This window comes from Falco punctatus (genome assembly GCF_963210335.1).
Source record: "Falco punctatus genome assembly, chromosome: 2".
Lineage (NCBI taxonomy): Eukaryota > Metazoa > Chordata > Aves > Falconiformes > Falconidae > Falco > Falco punctatus.
In genome coordinates this window covers 10,289,358-10,311,707 of record NC_137581.1, presented here as the reverse complement: position 1 = coordinate 10,311,707, position 22,350 = coordinate 10,289,358, and the positions used below count along the sequence as shown (strand labels likewise).

At 39.0% G+C, this 22,350-nt stretch overlaps 1 protein-coding gene across 1 annotated transcript in view; it reads left to right on the top strand.

Annotated features, from left to right (window-relative positions):
- The window catches only part of NOX4 (NADPH oxidase 4), a 185,842-nt gene that overhangs the window by 7,987 nt on the left and 155,505 nt on the right, over nucleotides 1–22,350 (top strand). Inside the window, exon 2 of the mRNA XM_080375146.1 lies at nucleotides 20,383–20,515. The gene's annotated coding sequence lies outside the window, so the exon portion shown is untranslated. The remainder of the gene's footprint in view (nucleotides 1–20,382; nucleotides 20,516–22,350) is intronic.

The following is a 22,350-nucleotide window of genomic DNA, read 5'->3' as shown; positions in this document are numbered from 1 at the left end:
CCTGAGATCACATGAAAATGCCCCTGCCTTTACACTCCCATCAACTGTATCCACTACAATGTATGCTCTTATATCTTTGCCTGCTTCTCATATGCTACACTCGAATGCGTGTTGGGTGGAAGAAGTGTTATCTAACAACTGCAATAGAAACCTGTGTTAAGACTTTAAAAAATGGCTACTTATTGCAAGAATTCAATTTGAGAGAAAGCAAAAGACCTTATCTTTTTGTTGTTTTTGTTGCTGTTGTTCATCTGATTTTGCAGACAGGCATGAGAGTCTACTTATGGAAAATCAGTCTCTGAGCTGTGTGAAGGTTTGTATCTGATATTCTGTCTTTACTCTGGCTCTGACTTGCTATGTTAACTAGAAAATGATCCCCTTTAAAAAAAAAGTGTTATTTTGGGGACTCACTCTTTTATAGAATAAAACACAGACAATTTTGTTCAAGTTTCCGTTTCATTCCCATAAGAATATAAAGCAATCCTCAAATGAAAATCGTTACAGTGAAACAGGTCTTGTTTTTTTCACTCATTTGTACTCTTACAACTATGTAGAGGACAGCAGAGCAAAGGGAGAAAGTGATCAAGCTAGGAAAGAATGACTGCTTCTGCAATCATAGTGATAGCATAGCAATTGTACCTACAAGATTCTTATTGAATAACTGAATTATGCATTGGAACAAAGGGAGGAGGCAGAAAATGTGAGGGGTATAACTGAAAGGGTCTTTTGAACAGCCTAGATCAACAACAGATTGGCTACTCAGATTCACTGCCTTGAATGTCACCCCAGCATAATTCGGAGGGTAGTTTTGTTAAAGGACTGCAGTGTTTTCTGTCTGTGATACCATAATGAAAGCACTGCAGTGTTTCAGACCAATAGTTTGGAGGCTGTGAATGGTGCTATGAGGTTTGTGATGAGCACTGTAATCACATTAGGTTAAGGAATGTTGCGCTGTTGCATATACCTGTTTTCTAATGTGTGTGTCTGGTTTCTAGCAAACCCTAGGGTACCATGAGCCATACACTCCTCTGTGTATGAAATATAAAAGAATTCAGCAGAAGGTGAAAGAGTCTCAAACCAGAATATTGCCCACTACGCTGTGATGTGGCATTCTTTCCTTCTACTACACAGCTCACCCTGTCCCATCTCCACCACTGCCTCTCTCAGAAAACAAAGCTCCCCCTACCTTCACCCTTTTTTTCCTCTTTCTAGCCATCATTCACCTATATACATCACTGTGTCTTAGTTGTCTCTGCAGATTGTTCACAGGTACTCAGACATTTACAAATGAGATTCTATTCTATTTTATGTCAGCAAATCTAGCTAGGCTGTGGCAATTGCATTCCAGTTGCTCTGTGCTCCTGTAAAAGTTTCTGGCATAAAATTTTACATCAGGAAGATGAGAAATTACTCCTTTCCTGGCCACAACTTGTGCCATAGTATTTATAAGAGCTTTGAATAGTCTTATTAATTCTTCAAATGATTCAGGCAGAACTTCCCAATATTTGACTTTTAATTCTGTGTATATTCTTGTACTATCCTTGTCCCCATAAATGTCTGAACTCCTTTCAGTTAAAAAATAAGACTAAAGCCTGATGTCTCTGAGGCTCCCTGTTTTCTGTCCTTGGAGGAATTTCTAGTTGTGTATCCTATGTGTATCCTATCCATTGGACCATTAGGGCAGCCATAGTATTCCTGAATTTAATCTTTCTTCACACACTGCCTTAGTAATGTCTAGTAGTATTGTTGCATTAAAACCTTTTTCTATAATTCCCGCCCCCGCATTCTTGTCTGGATCTGGTCCTTTATTTTTAACAGACAGCTATGAAATTATAAACTTGTCCTCAAAACTGCTGCTTGGTATATCTCCCTTATAAAATTTGCATTGACCTTTGGACATGTATTCTGATGTCATGCTTGCAGAAGACTTTTCCTGGTGATTTTCAGAGCAGCGATATTTGGATAAACGACCTTTTTTTTTGCAATATTTTCAAGTAAGGGTATGAAGACAGATGATGCTTAGTTGCCAGATCGTGTACCTTTGTTTGAGATGAATCAGTTACATGGTTAGATGTCTGTCTTCTTGCATCATGTTTGAATTGTGTTTAGAGACTCGAGTTCCGCTTTTAAACTCAGCAACAAATCTCAAACTGTATTGAGAGTAAAGCTATACCTCTTTGTTTAGGACTTATTTTAGGATAGCTGCCAAAGCCCACAGACAATATAAAGAAATCTTAAGATGGTGTGGTCTGATGCCACAGTAGAAATTCAGGTTCCAAATTTTCTTATCTGTATCACATGCATACATTTTCTTGGATAGTTTTAAAAGAAAATGGTGAAACAGTTTGTTTCATTAAGAATGAAACTTCCCTGTGCAGTGTTTATAGCTCATAAATTGCAGTTCTATGTTCAGATGAGAAAAAAAAAAGTGAAACTACTAAGGAACAAATGAGCAATTCATTTGTAACAGCTTCAAATATAGAATTGCATACTTGGAGTAAAATCAGTTTGCTCTTGACAAACTAAGAAGCCAGGATTTTTTGTGGGATTAGAGCTCTACATTAGAAAATTCACATGTTTTCCTGTAAATTGTAGCCTGTGTGGGGTTATCCTTCCCATTATTAGGGTTCCCTAGGATGTTTTTTCTAAGTTAGATAAGAGTTTGATCAGATTTGATAGCCTTTTTGAAGAGCAGGACTAATGGCATTTACTCTCCAGTATTAATGTGTGTCTCATGAGTAGTTTAAGTTTGAAGATACTGTCACAAAGTCTCCATTATGATTAAAGCTGTCACTAAGTGAAAGCCTGGTCAATCTCAAAAAGATTTTCAAATATAATGTATCATGCTGCCGACATCCTTTTCTTGCAGGACATTTATACTTGTCATTATAGTAGCTGTCTGCAAAGAACAGCAGTAGTGATACCAGTCCTTTGTGAACATTGCAAAGATGTGGTACTTCCTGCTTTTCAGAAAGGGTAGCAAGAGTGGGAAGAAGTTCTTACTACATTGAGTTTGTTTTTTAATTAGCTTTTTTTCTTCTCTGGGTAGTGGGGCACACTGGTTAGTAAGAATTTAGGGACAATAAAGTGCCAGTGTTGCCATGTATAATGAAAAGACCTTTTTGCTGCCAAAATAGGTGTGAAAAATATCAATCAGCTTCCATAAGATGGTTAGACTCTAGATTTACCTGTTGTCTGTATTTCTGCTTCCTTCTGTTATTTTCCTTATTTTGCCTTGGGTGTCATACTAAACAACTACCTTCTTATGCCTCTTTTTAGGTAGCTTCTCTTCACTATTCAGCACAATTTCTACAAAAAGTAAATAGAAATTAGGGGTTGACTCAGTGCTTGAATCTTAAGCCATTTCAACCAGCATTTGCATTCTGTAGCATTTTTCTCTCAGTAGTATCTTAACTAAAAGTATTGGATTTTGTTTACAAATTTGTTAAGCTTGTCTTGGCATCAGATGGTTGGGTTACATTTCCGTAATCGTAATCAAGTGCCATTATCTGTCCTCCTGCATCTCTAGCATTCAGGTATGCACATTGACTCAACAGTGCCAGGAGACAATCAATGATAATGGTTTTGTTCATGAGAGACCAAGTATCTGAGATTTGTTTTCACTCACAGTTTGAAATGGGTGCAGTCCTTTCTGCAGCAATGTCTGTCGCTGAAGGGTATGTCCAGGACTTTGCTGCCAGCTTATTTGAAGTAAGCTGTATAATTTGAAGCAGGAATCCTGGGGCCTGGCCATTCCTTCCTGGGCTTAAAATGGGTGTAAGGGAAAGACTTCAAAACAAGACGACTCTCTGCTGCACATTTGACTGATGGCATCAGACAGAGTGGGTACAAAAAGAATGCCAGTACAAAAGCATTGAGCTTATAGAAGTGCAGAGAGCAGAAATAATGGTAAACTTAGATAAACCCAAGAAAGAGCTGCTTATTGGACTTGAGTATCTGTGTGCGATACACTGTGTACTCTCTCTGTTACTGGAATGCCAAGGAGGCTGTCTTGGTCGTTGTTCTTGTGGGAAAGATAATCCATCGCTGACTTTACCCTTTCTTCCTCTCAGTGTTGAAAAAGGGGCAGGCATCATATCGTGTGTGCATGTATATCTGGCTGAACCTTCCTCTGCAATGACGAACTGGTGGTGAGGCCAACACTGTCAGCGAGGCTTACAGGGCTTTTGGAGTCTTGTGCAGAAATCTTGCATGCACAGAAAGTCACCAGATGTGCTGCACATTCACTTTCACTCACTTGTCCTCAACAGCTGCTGTTAGGGCTGTTTTCTGCTGGGCCCTTTTAACGTGATGGGTCTAGGACTGACATGATCCACGACTGAAAACAGCACTGACAGACTGACTAACTCTGATATCCCAAAGCATCCAGGCTGACTGGAAAAGCTCAATAATCACTGGAGCTCAGAAGCCGTCACCCCAGGTATCTGCTGCAAAATGGCAAACCTGTAAAAATGCATGAAGTAGTTGTTTTACTCTTTGCATTGCTCTTGGAGTTGGTTAGAAGAAAACTTTCACAGTCTCCCAAGATCTCTTTGGAGGAGTGTAGAGGAATGAAGGCAGTGGGCTGATTAGCATTGATAACATGCAGCTGTGGCCTTGCCTCAGCGGCAGTGGGTTGATTGACACAGATGATGTGCAGGTGTAGCTCCTTCTGCTAAATAGTTAAATAGCCCTGAGGAGTGTGGGAGAGGGGGTTGGATGGGAGGAGGAGTGGTGTGGTCTGACCTGGCCTCTGGAGGAAGGAGAAAATAGCATGGACAGTAGAATCTGACTGATGGTAAAAGCCTTGTTGCAGCCTGGTAGTTTGTTTGTGGTACAACAATTGGTGCCTTGTGTGAGGCTGACTGAGTTGGACTCTGGCTACAGCAGCTGGTGCCCAATGTAGCTGAGACAAGTGGGAGAACCTGTGACCCTTACCACTGCAAGGTGAGCCGTTGACAACTAATCAATATGGGTGTATTGCAATATTTGTTGTCCATCTTAACTCAAATTGCAACTGAGGAGGATCCCAGTTCTCCCTTCGATGTACCCACAAGATGAGCAAGCCACTGTCATCAGGCTCCTTTACTTCTCGAAGGTTGGTATGGTGTTTATACAGGATATTAGATACCTTATGTACATACAACTTGGCAGTGCTTGTCAGTTTAGCTGACAGCACTTGAACAAACTGTGTGTATGCATGTGTATTTCCTTATCTGGTCTTCAAAATAATACTTGGGGTTGTCAGCATATCCTTCTGCAATTTTGCAGAAAGCCAATTAACCCCTCGGCACCCCTTTAAAAGGAGCCAGAAATAACTTGTTAATGTTCACTGAAGTGCAACTGCTGTACTCCTGTATCTTAAAATAACATTTTTAAATTCCTGTAGTTAATAGCTTCCTTAGAATGAAACCTTCCTTTAATCAAAATAGCATTACTGAAGCTTTGCAAAGTCATGTGCCCTTTATTTCCTCTCTGGAGCCCTAAAAATGTAAGGTTTTTCCCCCTGGCTAGACCACCTTAGGTAATGAAGCCCTTGGGTATTCCAGGGTGGGAAAGCTAAGCAGGTTTGTATTCTAAAGCTGGTTTCTATAGCTGCATTTAAACATAATATTTATGTCTTTACCCTTTAAGAACACTCATTTCAATAGAGACTTTCAGTCAGGTTTTTAATTTGGCATAGGTTCCTGTGTCATTCAAAGGCATTTTCACAATTTCAGTTTATTTTTTAGAAATACAATACACAAATGCCATCATATGTTATATTATGTACATTCTACTCTTGTGTATCCAATGTGAGAAGATAAACTATTTTCCCATGTTTTTAATTAATTAAACAGCAATAAAAAGAAACTTCTTAAGTTGGTTAGGTGCAATACACCTGTATCTAAACAAAGGGGTCTTAAGGATTTAATTTGCCTCCCAGTATTCTTTTTCTTCAAATATTTGCCAGGATTTTCTTAAGCAACACCAATTAAAATTTCTTTATTATTTTCCCCTTCATAATTTTTTTGCTCAAAGTCTTTTTGACTTAAATCCCTGTTTGTTAACTGAAGCTGTCCAAAGGGAGCCATGCTAGGAGAAGAAAAACCAGAAAACATCCAAAGAAGATTAAAATTAACTTAGCTGAAACCACCTCATAACTTGGCTTGGTTACTAGCTCTCAGCCCAGAGCATTCAGAAATCTGTGCTGCTGTTTCATTCAGTTGGGTATTTACTAAGAGGTGAACTTGGTTGTTTGGGGTTTTTTTGCCTTTTGGCAGTCCAAGAGAACTGGTAATTTATGCAGTTGCCTATCTGAAGTATGTCACTATTCAGAGGTCTTCAGACATCATAAGCCCACATCTGAAAATGAATGAATATCTATGTTGTCTCCATTGCATCTAATTTTTTTTCATGTCAAGGAAGTATGCCTAGTGAATTAACAACAGGCCAGTTGTACTAAATTGACACTATTCCATGTTACTATCTCCTTAGTTGCTTCAGCTGCCTAGCCACTAGTTAAAAGCAAAACTGCGTGATTCCATTTGAATACCTTCAGAGTATGCTGCAGAGCTGCTCTAGAATCTGAGAACTGTTCTTGGCATTCAGAAATCTTTATATTGAAATTGGGGAAAGTATTAGACTGCTGCATCCTCTGACTTAGCTGAGATATTCCTAGCGTCTTGTTTGCGGCAGAATGTAGCCATCTAAAGTGGTTGATCTTTACAACAGGCAGAGATTAATCAGGCAAATAAAAATAAAGAAGAAAATCACAAGTATGATGAGATGCAACTGCAAAATGAGGATGTTAGGTCAATGCTAATTAAGTAATGATTTTTAAAAGGCACATGAGCAATAATTTTAATAAATGCAACATGGTTTTTCTTACCTCTAACACCTGTTTATATTTGTAAATATTTCTTTTGCTAACAATCCTTGTCATCTTACATGTGGGAAACACTGTTGGCTTTTTTGTATATTGTTTGAAGCAGAAAGCAATATATGAAAGAAAGCTGGACAGGAAAATTCCTATTAAAAAAAGATAAAATATTTTAAATACTTTTCTTTCAAAAGATTAGAAAAAGCACATTTATAATTTAGGCAAGAGTGTCTTTGTTGAAATCATAATTTTCAAATTATTATTATTTATTTTTACAAAATCCTTTTTGCCTACTTGAAAATGAAATTGTTCCTAAACCAAAGTCACTAGTTTTAGATAACCAACTGGGGGGGGGGGGGGGGGGAAGAGCAATATAATCTTCTTCAAGCAGAGGAGGGAAGGGAATCCTATTGTACAAACTTTTAATTGACCCTTAGTTTACTCTAGGCAGCAATTACCAAAAGCTGGTGCTCAAGTGTTTTCCTGAGCCCAATTCAGAGCACACTGAAGTCTTTTAAGAGCCGTGGCAGCAAGTGGTAGTGGTGGAGATAGATGAAATGGGATAACTGGAACTTAACTGAAACTTAATTGAATGCCTTTGAAGCATTTCAAGTGATATTCACTACAATATAAATTGCAACGCTGAATCTTGAATTAACTGTCTAATTCTTCAGCACAGACTTTCCTTGTTCCACCTAAATTTACCCTTTTAGTGAATTTTAAGTTGCGTATAAAGAAAAAACAGTAAGCAGCTCTGGCTCAGTGATTTCCTAAATCAGAATTCATTACAGCCAGTGAGTGTAGTCTGAAGAAATACTACTGCATGTTTGTCTTGTTACACTTTTCTGTTTGTAGCTGTTGGAGATAAAATTCTGGACTATAAGGACTCTTGAGTTGACCTGGTATAACTTTTCTTAGGCAGTCTAATTAATTCTCTCATGAATGAAAAATAGGAAGAGGCTATCCACAGTGAGAGCATAATCTCCTTTTTTTGATGCTTTTAAGGACGGGTCACAAATTCATGTGCCTTTTGAGGGGAGAGGGAATGACTAAACAGGGTGACAGGCTCTATACTTCATGATTACAATGTCAAAAGTCAGGAAAATGTGCCAGAAAAGGGAAAGTGTGCTATTAGAAAAAAAAAACATAAACTGAAGTATTTTTCCACTTGTGCCAGTGACATACATCAATAATCCAGCTACTAGTGAAAATGTGATAATGGTAATGCCATTGTGGACTGCATTTGTGTCACAGATGTCCACTGCTCCTGGCCTGTCTCCGTATTAGAGAACAGGGAAGATGTGTTTCCAGGTGAGCTGATAATGCTCTGTCAGGCAGAGAAGCTTTATCATTCACTGAATAAGCAATAATATATTGATCATTCAGGAAACATCTCCTGTTGAGCTGCTTGCCCTGGAAAATCAATCTTTGACTAATTGATGCATTTTGTAGAAGCAGAATCTACAATAAGTCTTAAATCACTTGCATTTCATGTTCTGTACTTTCAGCTGGGTATGGTGTTTTCTTACAGAGCATGCTGAAGTATTTGTTCTCAGTGCACTTTTTAGTGTTAGAAAATTGTACTAAAGCCTTTTTCTTAGGTCTTCAATGACTTCAGATCTTCTAAGTTTCTCAGATTTTCTCAGAGTTGGGAAGAAAGTGGAGCTTAAGTAGGTAAACTTCCACTTTCACCTTACCATGAGAGATGGCTTCCAGTGGTAAAGAGAGAGACTGAGCATTAGGGCAACTTTGAACTTGTATATGTACTGAAACATTTTAATAAGCTATGTAAGGTACTGTAGAATACTTTCTCTTCTGTATTGGAGCACCCTTCTGCCCTTCAGCAAAAATACAGTTTGACTTATGTTGGTAGAGCTGGTGACTGTCCTGCTTTTGATTGATTAATGTTCTTCATAGTAGCTGGTATGGGGCCATGTTTTGGATTTGTGCTGAAAGCAGTGTTGATAACAGAGTTGTTTCCATTATTGCTGAGCAGGGCTTATACAGGGCCAAGGACTTTCCTGCTTCTTATGCTATCACACCAGCAAGTGGGCTGGGGGGGGGGGGGGGGGGGGCGGGGGGCACAAGAAGCTGGGAGGGGTCATAGCTGGGACAGCTGACCCCTACTGACCCAAGGGATGTTCCATACCTTATGGCATCATGTTCAGCATATAGAGCTGGGGGAAGAAGGAGGAAAGGGGAAGCATTTGAGGTGAGATGGCATTTGTCTTCAAGTCCCCGCTGCGCGTGACGGAGCCCGGCTGCCCTGGGGATGGCTGAGCCCCTGCCTGCCCGTGGGAAGAGGTGGGTGAATCCCTTGGGTTGCTTTGCTTGTGTGCGCGGCTTTTGCTTCACCCATCGAACTGTCTTTATCTCAACCCACAACTTTTCTCACTATTACTCTTCTGATTCTCTCCCCCATCCCACTAGAGGGGAGTGAGTGAGCAGCTGTGTGGGGCTGAATTGCCAGCTGGTATTAAACTACAACAGTGGCTGATTGTACTTTACAGTCATCATTCAAGGGTCTAGAGCAAATTGATAATAAGTCACCTGTGAACTAGAAGTATATAATGTATTGCAGCCTTGCTCTTTTCCCAGAACCGATTCAGATGAATCTTGGCAGCTTGGGATTTTCATATCAGATAAGTCCATAAACAGTTATTTAATTTTCTATCAGTTTTCTTTCTCATAAGGCTTTCAGTGGAGTTACATTTGAATTTTGTGCAGCAAAAAATATGGCAAGCAAGATAAGTATAAAAAATAAAATTGGCATAATCAAAATTCTGTGCCCTGACACTGATAGAGTGCTAAAATCCACTTATCACACAACCCCTCCTAGATTTGGTATTTATGTATCAAAATAGAGTCATTAGGTGCAACTCCATAGCTACTTTTTTCTACCCAGTCAATGGGAATGTCTAGAGAATAAAAAATGGCATATATTGGAGAGGCTGCAATTGCGTTTCAGAGCCCTAGAAAAATCTATGACTTAGACATCAAACAATGAATCTTCAACTGAAATGCTTCTTTGTATTATCTGAAAGTGGTAAAGTTGGAAGTACATCAGAACATAGACAGATGTCTAAGTGCCTTCTGAAGCAGACAGGGCTGCCTGAGAATGTTCTCTGAACCTGTCTTAAAGGGAGGACTTGATCACAGAAAACAGTTTGCAAAGGAGCACAGATAAAGAAAAGGACAGTATACATGCAGGTATACCTGAAGTAGGTGTACACGGGATGTATTTAATTTCTGAAAGGTGCCGAGCCAACAGTTCCTTAAAATCTTGTATGGTGGAGGTTCAACCAACTTTGAGAACTTATTCCTGTGCTTCATTGTCCTTATTACTAGGAAGATTTTCTTTTCCATTGTTGAACAAAATCTCTACTGCTGTAATTTAAACCATTAATTAATACTGGTTTTACTCATGGTAGGCATAGAGAGGAGTTTATTCCCTTTCACTTTTTATGGCTTCATATTTGAAAGTCAATACACGTCTCCCTAGCCTTCCCTTTCTAGAGAAAACAGCTCCATATTTTATTTTCTTCTAGTAAATGTTGGTTATCTTTTTATTAGTGCTGATCCATGTATTTTCTGGATTGCCATGAGGAAAATTAAGTGACTTTACATACCAGACATATGAAGAGGTATCCTGGAAGAGATACAGATGGTAGGCAAAAGTCTTTAGTCTGACAGAATGGAATGCTCCCATATTCATGCATATAGAAAACTGAAATGCAGGCATAAGTGAAGCTGTGCTTAATCAGTGCAACCACCTGTCTTTGAACTTCATTAAAATCTGATGCCACAGATAGGGTTGTCAGGCATTCCCAGATGATATATTGAATTCATCATGCAATTGATATATCTGGAGTCAGGTTCTGATGCACCAGACCCTTGTTAAGATGAGACTTGTGTGTTTTAGAAGGTATGAAGTAAAGTATGAAGTAGCTGCAATTTATTTTGAACAAGCTGTTAGCATCAATCAGCTGGATTACCGTGCTTTGGTACACTTGACTGAGGTAGCCATTCTAACACAGAGACATCCCAGGTGGAGTAATTGGTGATATACCAATTTTATTGTTGATTCCCTTACACTTATTAGTTCCCTCACATTTTGGTACTTTTACGAAACAACATGTATTTTGAGTTCAACAGCATAGCCTTCTCCTGGAAAATAAAAGCTTTTTCTGATACCTCTTAGAAACACCTGACATTCTTGTAAATTTACAGAACAAAAGATTCTTAATGCGATGTTGTGTTTGAGAAATACCATTCAATCAAAAGCAATGTTTGTTTGACAAGACAAAGGAGCTAGAACTGTGTTTAACTTTTTTACATTAAATTCTTTTACTGTGTAAACAATGAAGTACTTAAGTTTAAAAGGCTAAGGCAAACGTCACCGAATCATTGTTTTTCATGTAAAATAGCTACAGAAGACAGTTGAGTGTGTATTCTGCCCAAAAGAAGCTATGATGGTATTCAGTAGTTAGCATAACCTCTGTGAAGGATACTTGGTGTGCACAAAACTGAGGTGGAGAAAGGAGAGGTTGAACTGAGGCTGGAAGAAAGAAGCAAATCTAAATTTAGAAATGTGGAGAATGGGTTAGAAGACTGCTTGCTGTAAGCCAGGAAACTGCTTTTGTTTGCCTTCATCCCTTGTGTTTGAGAGGGTTCAGATGCTTATAAACCACCATCAGCAGCAAACATATGCTTTCACCTAGCTTTTCCACAATGTTGTAATCTGCCTGATTTTAAAGAAGCTAACTTAGCTTTTTTTTCTGGGCCAGAAGGCCACCTGAAGAATGAGCTAGTACTCACCTACAATAATGTGGAACAAATAGTTCTTCCAGAACTTTAAACAATGCAAAGACCATTATATCTTTATTACCATAAAGAGCAGGAAAAATTGACATTTAGTTGAATACTTTTGTTAGAACAATAAATGCAAAATGTCTAGGCAGGCTGAAATTCACAGTTACAAAAGTATTTTCTGTAATGATAGCAAAGCTTAGACAGAGGGTCATTTGGCCAGAGGTCAGCATGTCCCAGCTTACATAAAAAAGTGTAAGGATAGCTTATTTTCTTAGTTCAGTATTGTAGCACAAGTAAATGACTAGGTGTGAAAGTATATCTTAATGGCCAAGGTAAGTCACACAAGTCTAATAAAACTGAAGAATTTGTTCTCAGGCAAAAGTTTGGTCCAGAAGTGATGCAAGGTCCTGGACATGCAGCAGAAAGTAAACTAGCTAAAGCATGTCAAAAGCTAAAGATTGAAGAAAGTATCAACTGTCTCTGAGTTGATGGGGGTGAAATCTAAAGAATGCCAAGGACATGAGCCAGCAAACGTGCCCTTGTGGCAAAGAAGGTTGATGGTGTCCTGGGCTGCATTAGACAAAGCATTGCCAGCAGGCTGAGGGAGGTGATCCTCCCCCTTTATTCAGCACTGGTGAGACCACATCTGGAGTAAGTACTACATCCAGTTCTGGGCTCCTCAGTACAGGAGAGAGATAGACATACTGGATAGAGTCCTCTGAAAGACCATGAAGATGATGAAGGGACTGGAGAATCTCTCCTATGAGGAAAGGTTGAAAAAGCTAGACTGTTCAGCCTGGAGAAGGAAAGGCTCAAGGGGATCTCATCAATGTCTATGAATACCTGAAGGGAGGGTGCAAAGAGGATGGAGCCAGGCTCTTTCCAGTGGTGCCCAGCGAGTGGACAAGGGGCAATGGGTACAAACTGAAACACAGGAGGTTTCCTCCAAATATCAGGAAACATGTTTTTACCGTGAGGGTGACTGAACAGCTTGCCCAAGGAGGTTATGAGCTCTCCATTCTTGGAGATATTCAGAAACTGCTTGGATTTGGTCCTGGGCAACCAGATCTAAGTGACACTGGTTGAGCAGAGATGTTGGACCAGATGACATCCAAAGTACTTTCCAACTTCAGCCATTCTGTGATTCTATGACACTTGGAAAATTGAGTTTGCTATGGTGCTGAACATGAGAACAACAGAAGGTGAAAACCAATCATAAGTACAGCTCCATGTCCAGGGAAAAAAAGATTCTACCCTAGGTGTTGTGGTTTAACCAGTTATACCATCACTGAACTATTAAACATAAAGGAAATTGGCAATGCAAAAATTAAGGAAAGTAATTCCTTTAATGCCGGCAGTGTAAAAAAAAAAAAAAAAAAAAAAAAACCAAAAACCCACAAAAATCCAAACCTGTTTATGAAAAGGATCATTATAAATGCAAGGCTGGTTAGCAGAGAGCATCAGAAATATCCAAAGAAAGTCTCTTTCCTGGATTGAAAAACCTACCAATTTAAATGGATAGATTTGGAAGTGCAAGGAAGTAATTAGGTCTGCAGCTCAGTAATAGTATTTGGTTTTTTAAATGCTAAAAGGAGGAGGCAAACTCCAGAGAAACTCTTGGAAAAGGCATTCTGAAAAAATGTGGGAAGGGGGATGTTCAGAGCAGAACTGATCTAAATCAAGTTCATGATCCAAGAACTTGCAGTCACCCAAAAATGGGATGTGACTACTCAAAAATCCAAGAAAGAAGTTTGTGTCATGGAAAAATTGACTTGCATTTTAGCATGGCTAATAACTTTAGAGTCAGTCATATGGCAAGTATCTGCAAATTTGGTCTGCTGAAATTTTGGTCTGCTTTTTGAAAATCTGGCACAGGTTCAAGCAATAGTTTGTAAGCAATTAGCTTCCAGGAACTACTCTACTTCAGGAGAAAGTCATTACAGAAACCCCACTTTCTGTAATTTTTCTGTACCAAAAGAAAAAAGGGATCAAGATGTAGAAGTGAAGAAACAGTGAGAATCATAGTGCTCTGGCTGAATGTTTGAGCAACAACAGTTAGGAAAAAAGATCTGATTATAGAACATAGGTTTTGGCAAAATCTGTACATCTGTTGAACACTGGTAGAAAGGAAAATAGGAGAGGGGAGAGGATGAAGGTGAAGTTCTAAAGGTCTGCAGGGAATTTGTTTTTGTGCAAGGCCATACGATTAAATGAGGGACAGCAAAGCCATCAGGATTTTTGTTTGGGAATTATAGTTTTGACTCAAGGATCTGTGTCAATGCTTCTAGTCCAACATAAAATTGCTAACGGATATCCCAACTCATTAAGCAAACTCAGACTGTATTGGTAAGAACGAGGAATTCTAGGTCACTTAAAAAATACCATGAAGATTTCATTGAGGTTTTAGTCCATAGTTCTGGTTAAGTAAAAGGACAGGAGCACCAGACTCCCCATAGAATTGGATGAAGTAATTTTAAACACTTCTTGACTGTAAAATAGATGATAGCCTGGAGGATCTAGTAGGTCATCGCAATGTCTAACACAGTGTTAAAACTGAGCATCGGGAAATATAAAAAGATATCAAAGATGTTGGGTAGTAATTGTTTTTATAGCAGATAACTTGGAGATTAATTTAGGGCTGCACACCTGTCTGATCTGAGGCTTTATAGTAGTACTCTGGTGGCCTCTTAAAGGTCTAATAACATTGATAGGTCTGAAAGGGGCAGGTCTGACTTATTTGATCTCCTGTGTAAGCAGAATTTTATTGCAAGCCCTTCAGAAATCAGTGTAATGACCTTTGACTCAACACAGTTCAGATCACTAAAGCCAGTATTTCACTGCTAAAAGTGGAAGGATTAATCCACATGCCATTCCGCGCGCCCCCCCCCCCCCCCCCCCCCCCCCCCCCCCCCCCCGCCCCGGGATATTTATCCTAGAACAGTATAAAACTTCTGATAAAAAGTTGATGTATTTGTAGATTGGCAGTGTGTGGAGTTGAAAGTGGACAAAGTGAATCGGAATCCAAATAATAAAACTGGGTTCAGAGTCAGGAGGACAAAGGAAGATAGATACTTTTGCCAACAAAGAGATTTAAGGCTGTATGGAGCACAGCTCTCCATAAGCTGTTGGAATCTCTCAGCTCTCCTATTAAAGAAGGTTTGGACATTTTGAGGCTTTTTTTTTTTTTTTTTTGGGTGGGGTACAGTTTTGTTATTCCTACGGTGCTGCGTGGACTGAGCAAATCACTGCAGCAACTGACTTGATGGTATGTAGCACTTTCAGGTTGAGGTCTGTGCACACTATTTCTGTTTCGGACTAGCTGTGTTTTAAAAACCTTTTCATGTTAGGACAGCACAAGCCCTATTAATTTGGGGGGAAGTCTTGATGCAGGAATATAAATTATTAAAAGAAGCAATTACTTGCAACATTAAGAGTCTAAATTCCATGAGAGAGAACATTGAACCAGATTGATGAATTCCTAGAGTTGATTAATGAGTAGAAATAAACTTTGGTCGTCAGTTTTGTGGGAAGAGCCTTGTGAGTAGAGTCCCTGTAGAATTTTGCAGGGCGATTTGCCAAATGGTTAAGGAAACTGTAAAGCTGCTCTTGCAGCCAAAAGCAAGTGTAGGCACAAGTGTGGTAACTCTGATGCCTTCTTTAAGGCTTAAGTAGAAAAGAAAGGAGTTCATTGTTCAAGAACATGCATACTCAGCATAAGAGTTGTCCCTTGCTTTTTATGCATATTTTGCAGAGGTGTAAGTGGTGTTGGCCTTTTTGCTAAGACACTGATTGCAAGGCTGCCAGCACAGACTACAGTAATAGAAGTTTTGCAGAGGTAAAAATATATGCATATCCCAAGTCTGCTATAATGTAGATGCTTCTGTACTGCTGTTTGTGGAGCTTTGATTTACTAAAAGCAGCTAATACAATGAGTTTGCATATTCTCATGTCAGTTTAGGGTTTCTGATGTTAAAATAGATGAAATTGATTTATGCTTTTACCTGGCTTTTCCTTGCCTCCAACAATCTGCTTGTTTATTTGTATGTTCACGGCCCTGCCTTATTTCTCTTCCTTTTTTTTATATTCAATTTACCTGTTGTGATTTCCCTGGAATCTAGGAAAAACTGATCAGCATTCAGTCTCACACGTAGACCACTCTGTTAGAAAGCATGTTGATGAAGAATAGCCGATGAATTCCCAGCACCAGATGTTCTATCCAACTGCTAACAGTCAAATGAGAACTGTGCAAAAGTATATTGCCGAGTCATCTTTATGATCTAACAATATCTGGTTCATTTGCAGATGCCCTTTGCCTCAGTAGCATTATATTAAATCTGTGCATTGTATTGTAAATGTAACTATTTTGTATTAGGCTGTGGGGAAAAGAGCTGCTTTTGTCAGTAAATCAGTCTACTGCTAGCTGTTGAAAGAAAATGACTGGAAATAAACTCATTTATTTGTGGCTGTTTAGATTCTCAACTTCCAGATAATCCAGAAATTTCAGAGGCTGTTTTCTGCCTAACTGAAGTTTCCCCCTGCACAATTCTTTAAGGAAAAAAAAAAAAAAAACAACACCAAAACCAATCCACAAAAAAATCCCACCAAAACCCAGAAATTAGGTGCACCATTTTGCTTTTGTTGATTTTACTATTCCTGCAGATGCAGTCACAAGTTGTTAATCTCTTGATTGTGAAATTTCATAGTTCAGGAATTCAGAAAGTTATGTTTGTGGAAGATCAGATAGATAGTAGAATGTCAAACTGGACAAAATTTATCTGCAGTGCAGTACTTTGGTAGAGGGATATGAAACTGCCTTGTCCTATGCAATATTACAAAAGGGAAAACAGCATTGCTGTTAAATCTGTTCTTGACTGGCACGTGCACAAGTGATTCCCACTGCTGGCAGTCTGAGGCACCTCAGATTCACAACTTTGTGGTGCAGAATGGAGGATGGAGTAAAGATCCCCAGGTCAGTCCTGGTCTCAACATAGTGTCATCTCAAACATGAATTTTGTTACCCAGTTCATTTCTTCTTAGCTCCCTAGGTCCCATAGCTGATGTTGCCTCCCTTGTATCATTAAAGAAGGGAGCTACATTGGTAGCACTGATGCAGCTGGTACCTTAGACCTAGGCAGTGCAATATCTTCTTCATCAGTGGGGAGAGCAGAGGGAGCTGTAGGACTCCAGAATTGTAGCTGGGGAGCTCTCTCACTCTAATGGGATGTGCATTCCTACAGGTGCAAAAAGAAAGGCTGCTGTGAGGTCTAATAGAAGACGTTACAGCCTCAACAATAAGCTGTTTCTGCTGAGAATGGCAACAACTAAAACATCCCTATTGCAGGCAATCTAAAAGTGACGCTATGTTGTCCTTTCCTTGAAGACAACTGAAAAAAAAAATCTAAAATGAATTCTGCTTCTGTATACAAGAGGCCAGATTAAATTTTTCATCAAAATATGTGGCTTATCCAGGGTCAAATTTTGCTTGTGTTTATCATGATGTAAAGACTTTTTCCAGCAATCTAGAGATTTGCATCCAGAGATCTGATGGAAACACAATGAAATTAAATTCTTACTTGTTCATCTGAGCACTCTGCTTTAATTTGATTCACTCACTAATCTTCTAGATTAGTAGAACACAAGGTACCTCTACAAAGGGACATGCTGCTGCTTACTGCTGAAACAGGATTTTAGTAGTCTGTTTATTATGGGGCTTACTGTGATATCCCTTTTATTTATTTTGTTAGGTCTGTTCAAATACACAGAACTACTAGGGGTACCATAGTCTGTCCACTAAGCACCACCAAAATAATCCAATGAAATCTTGGAAGTCTAACTTCATAACTGGTTACATTGGTGCAATTACACAGGTAAAGTTTCCATCAACTGCAGCGGGAGCTGTATCTATGGGAGTCGATCTGAACAAATTCCAACTATGAGACAGTGAATACTGCTTGGAAAAATGAGCCATATTATCCTCTTTGGGAAGCATAAATGTGGTGTATATACGAGCTGCACTTGTCCAGCAAGCTGATCACTGTTGACACAAACATCTCCTTGTTGGCCATCTGGTTTAACAGCAAAAGAAATGCTCTGCTTAGTCCTGTTCCTCACTGTGTTGAAGTACTTTTTGTTGATGCTGCCTTTCTATTAGCCCAGTCTGGAGCGGTGTGGTTAGAGCAGCTCTCGTTGATGGTTGTTCTTCAGTTCAAACACCAAATAAAAGAGGCTTCTACGTAATTAAGCCTTTCAGCTCTGCAGTGAATATTGAGACTGTAGAGCAGTACTTGACATTGAGGGTTTATATACAGAACTGTGTATGAGATCCAGCTTCTGCCTCATTTAAGGCATTCTTGCGGCAGTGTAAAAGATACTCCTCCCAAAGAATCAATTAAAAATGCACTGCCCTGTCTTGCTCTTAAAGCCCTTACAGACATCTTCATGGTAACATGATGCACTTTCTGCAAATGAATTCACAAACACCACAATGAAAACACAAGGTTTTCTTCTTTGCTTCCCAGAACTGGTATCAATTAGATCACAAGCTCTTTTTACAAGATGAGAGAGAGGAATTTGGGTGTTTACAGTGTTGAATGCCTGTTAATAGCTTTAGAAAGAGCTGTTGTCTAGATGGGTATCTTATTTGCCAGTATTAACCTAAAGGGAAAAGCAGGCTTTATCTCTTAGAAATAACAGAAGGAAGGCAACCCAACGTGATAGAAAAATCCATGAGCTGTTGCTTGGTGCTTTTTAGACAAAGAACTTGGTTGAAATTGAGAACTATTTCTGTACATTTTTCTCCATTGGGTATAATGAGTGTTCTGATTTAGGCACCTTTTTTTCTATAAGCTCCAGTTGTCTTGGTGTGGTTAGGGTCATAGATGGGATTTTCTTTGTTAGTGACGGTGTGACTGACTCCTGTATGCTGTTTCCAGGCTGAGTTTCATATTCTGTGGGGAAGCAGTCTGTCAATCAGCCTGTCCCTCAGCCAGGACCAGGGCTGTCACTCAGTCCAGATCAGCCACCAAGCTCTTAAACAGGGAAGTGGTGTAAAGGATCTCTGCTTTATGCAGTTCTCCTCAGAAAGCATTTTCACAGAAAGCATAGAGATGTGTTAGTGTTGAACACTTTTAAATCCTCATCTAGAGATACAGCTTTGAAACTGGGCAGTGTTTTTATTTGTGCTGCATTCCACTCCCTGCACCTCCCTTTGTAGCAGGAAAGGACTGAGTAGCTTAAATGTGCGAAGATGAATTTGAACACTGTTAATTTTTGGAGCAAATGAATGGCATTATTGAGGGTTTTTTACTATTAGTGGTAGTGCTTTTTCTGTCTTGGGTGATATCACCTGTGGATAAGCATCCCTTTGTTTTGTAGGTGTTAGCACTAGTTCCTGTGTACTCCATTTGCTTTGAAGAATTTTACTCTACTGAGTTATATATCTGAATTAGGATAGCTGACTTAATGCTGGGTTTTTTTGTTTTATTGACTCATCAGACAAGAATAATCTAGACATATTTCCTCATAACTGGCCTATCTGCTCTGTAAAGAAAGGGAATTACTTTAATTATTCTATGTTCCTAAGTAAGTGTTCATAATTTCTTTGTATTTCTTTGGGGCAACCAAATGGACCTCTCCTGTATTGTCCTGAAACACCTCTTCCTATATAAGTTTGTTGTGTAGGTGACAAGAAAGGTTGCAGAACAGAGGACAATACTTTAGGGTTTTCTGAAGTTCTGCTGAGATTTGGGTTTCTTGTAGATTAAAAAATTGTTGCAGTCATGAATTCATTTTTACTTTTCCGTTCTGCTTTTCTTCTTGGCTGATGGCGTGCTTGGTGATTTAAAGTCAGAGGATGGGTGCTTAAGTTTAAAACGAGTGTTTCACAAACCTAAAAAATCTTAATGCAAGCACACTCTTTCTTCAGTGTTCAGCCTCTTCTTTGAGGAGTAATGCTAACAGCTGATTTGTGATACTACAGTCTCTCAGGGCTGAAGAAAACACCTATTACTAGTGTATCAGCAGGGGCTGATGTGAATCAATAGTTCCCCTGCATTGCCTAGATGTTTCTGAGGTGAAAGCACACAGCCAATGCATGGACTAATGTGTTCAGCAGAAGTTGGGGACACGTTCCCTGCACATCTGTTTTGAACACGTGAGTGCTTTGAAATCTGGGCAGCAGTTTGGGGTCATCTCTGCTTTGAGCCCTGTGTGTGTTTGAGTTACTGAAGTGGATGTGAAAGGCTTTCAAGGTGTGTAAGTGTGATTTGGGAGTTCTCTTACTGATAAATTCGATAGCTTGCTTTTGGAAAGCAACTTCATAATGAAACTTTAGTTTTGTGGCTTTTGTTTTTGAAGCATTACTCTAAAATGTCTTCTTTAAGTATCCTCAGAAAAAGAGTTGTTAAACTGCATGAGGATGGAATTAAAGCCTTTCAGGTGTCTGTGACTGATGTTATTGTTAGTATTTTTTAACTTTGGTATCTGCCTGAGTGGCCTTCTCAGAATAGCCATTTCCCTTTGTCATCATTAGAAGTTAGTCTTCTTGCTGTTGCTAAAGACTGGGGTAAGGTTTGTTGGGGTGGTTTTGCTCATTTTTCAAGAGAAAAGATAACGAAAGAGTAAAAAGACAGAGAGCCGGAAATATTGTCTGAAAACAGTATCTTTACTGAAATAACTGCTTCAATAAAGCTGTCTTTTCTCATTTCCAGAATTTAATTTAAATAATAATCCTATGGATAAAGCTGCTCATCTGGAGATTAGGCCAGTTGTCTGAGATGTGGGGAAATCCAGGTCCATACAAGTGCACTGCCTGGTTTAAAGTATGTATTTCCCATCTCCCAGGTGAGTACATTAATTTCATGGAAACACTTCATAACTGAAATTGCCCTTAGTTGCATGGCACTTTTTAATTTCAGCTTCCAAAGAACTTCTCAATGCCAGCCAAGTTTCACAATCCCTGTTGTTCTGGAAGATGCAATTGAAATACAAAGCAGACAGTGTGTCTTGCTGCACTTTACAGGGCGTAGGACTAGAGCCAATGTCTCTTAGAAAGCCAGTTGTCTCCTTAAGTACCCTCAGTTTTCACACAGTTATTTCTATGCACAGCAATATTAACAGGCTCTTAATCTGGAAATTATCTAGTGTATTCAGAATATTATTCATGAACAGGCATGTTAGTAGGGCACATCTTGTTTTGGATTATTTGTTACCTCTCATGGCAATAAGGATACTTGATTTGAAGACAAAATGTATGCATGGAAGATGTTGTGAAATTGCAAGGTCCGTGGGATCTAGTTCTGACTGATGTAATTTGGTTTTGTCTGAGCAGTTATTCCTGTGCCTTGGTTTCAGCTGTTCTGATGAATAAACTGTAAACAAGGTCTGGCTCAATTGGTGCTCTGAGGCTGAAAACAAAATAACTGTATAATGTAAAAAAGTGTCCTCATGAAGAAATTATTATCACAGAGCAAACAATGCCAGAGTTCTGTTCCTAGACTTGTTGTGAGACATTGGGAAACTCAGATGTAATTACTACCCTGCCTCAAAGGAATAACTATGTGAGGATAAGTATATTAAGACTTAAATGATCTGTGATGGTAGAAATGGTTAGCCATGGACTGTCTACATGGAATTTGAAACCAACCTTTTGTCAGCTCTTGAATTTGATTAAACAGATATAACTTTGTTCAGTGTAGAAGTCCCAATTCTAATGTATTTTTCCCTTAAATAGAAGAGACTGTACCTCATGTTTATAGAATAAATCTCAAAAAAAAATGTTCTAAGTTGCTTAGAGATTTAAATGTTAAAATCTGCTTTTTTTAATTACTCTTTTTAAATTGCATTCTTTGGAGCTGACTCCAGACATATTTTTAATGTTTGAGTTTGGCAGTCTTCTACTAGCTGAGTCGTTGTCTAAAGGTAAAATCAAAATAATATTAACTCTTAAACAAGGAAAATGTTTTATATAGCAAAACAAGTTTAAAACTGATGTCTTGCTAAATGCAATAGAAAGAGACTTGGATGTCACTCATTTCTGAAATTTCTCGGCAGAGTTTGAAACCATTTTTTTGACATGGTCATAATTTAACTACTGTGGAATTAGTCCCTGGTGCAAAGCAAGACTATTTTAATATATGGTAAAAAGAGAGATAACTAGTTTTCTTAACCTCATTTATCTCAGTAGTTCCCCAGTCTGAGATGCATCCTGGGGATGGCTTTTTGATTTAAATAATTACTTATTAATATATTTGAATTAACAAGAAAAACTGAGCAACTACTGAATTTCTGGATACAACAGACTGAATGCTAGTTTTAGCTCTGAAGTTCTGGTTATAACATGCTGTCCTGAAAATCAGAGTTCCTCTTTTAGGGGCTGATTTTACTGTTTGGGATATGTAGACTTTTATTCTTCTTGGCTGGGGGATATTCTTGTAGAAATGATGCAAGAAACTACCTGGGTATGACAAAGGGCAAACGTGGCAGTTTCCAGTTTCCTCCTCTAGCAGCCACACGTCCAGTTGCTAGATGTGCTTCTGCTGTTGAGGTTTTGTATGAAGAGCTGTCACCTTTCTTCAGAGAACAGACCCCAGGGGTGACTGGACTTAGGATAGAGCCTCAGTGGAAGCAAAGTTAAGTAAAAGGGAAACACTAGTAGCAAGGGTGAACATTCTTGTCCT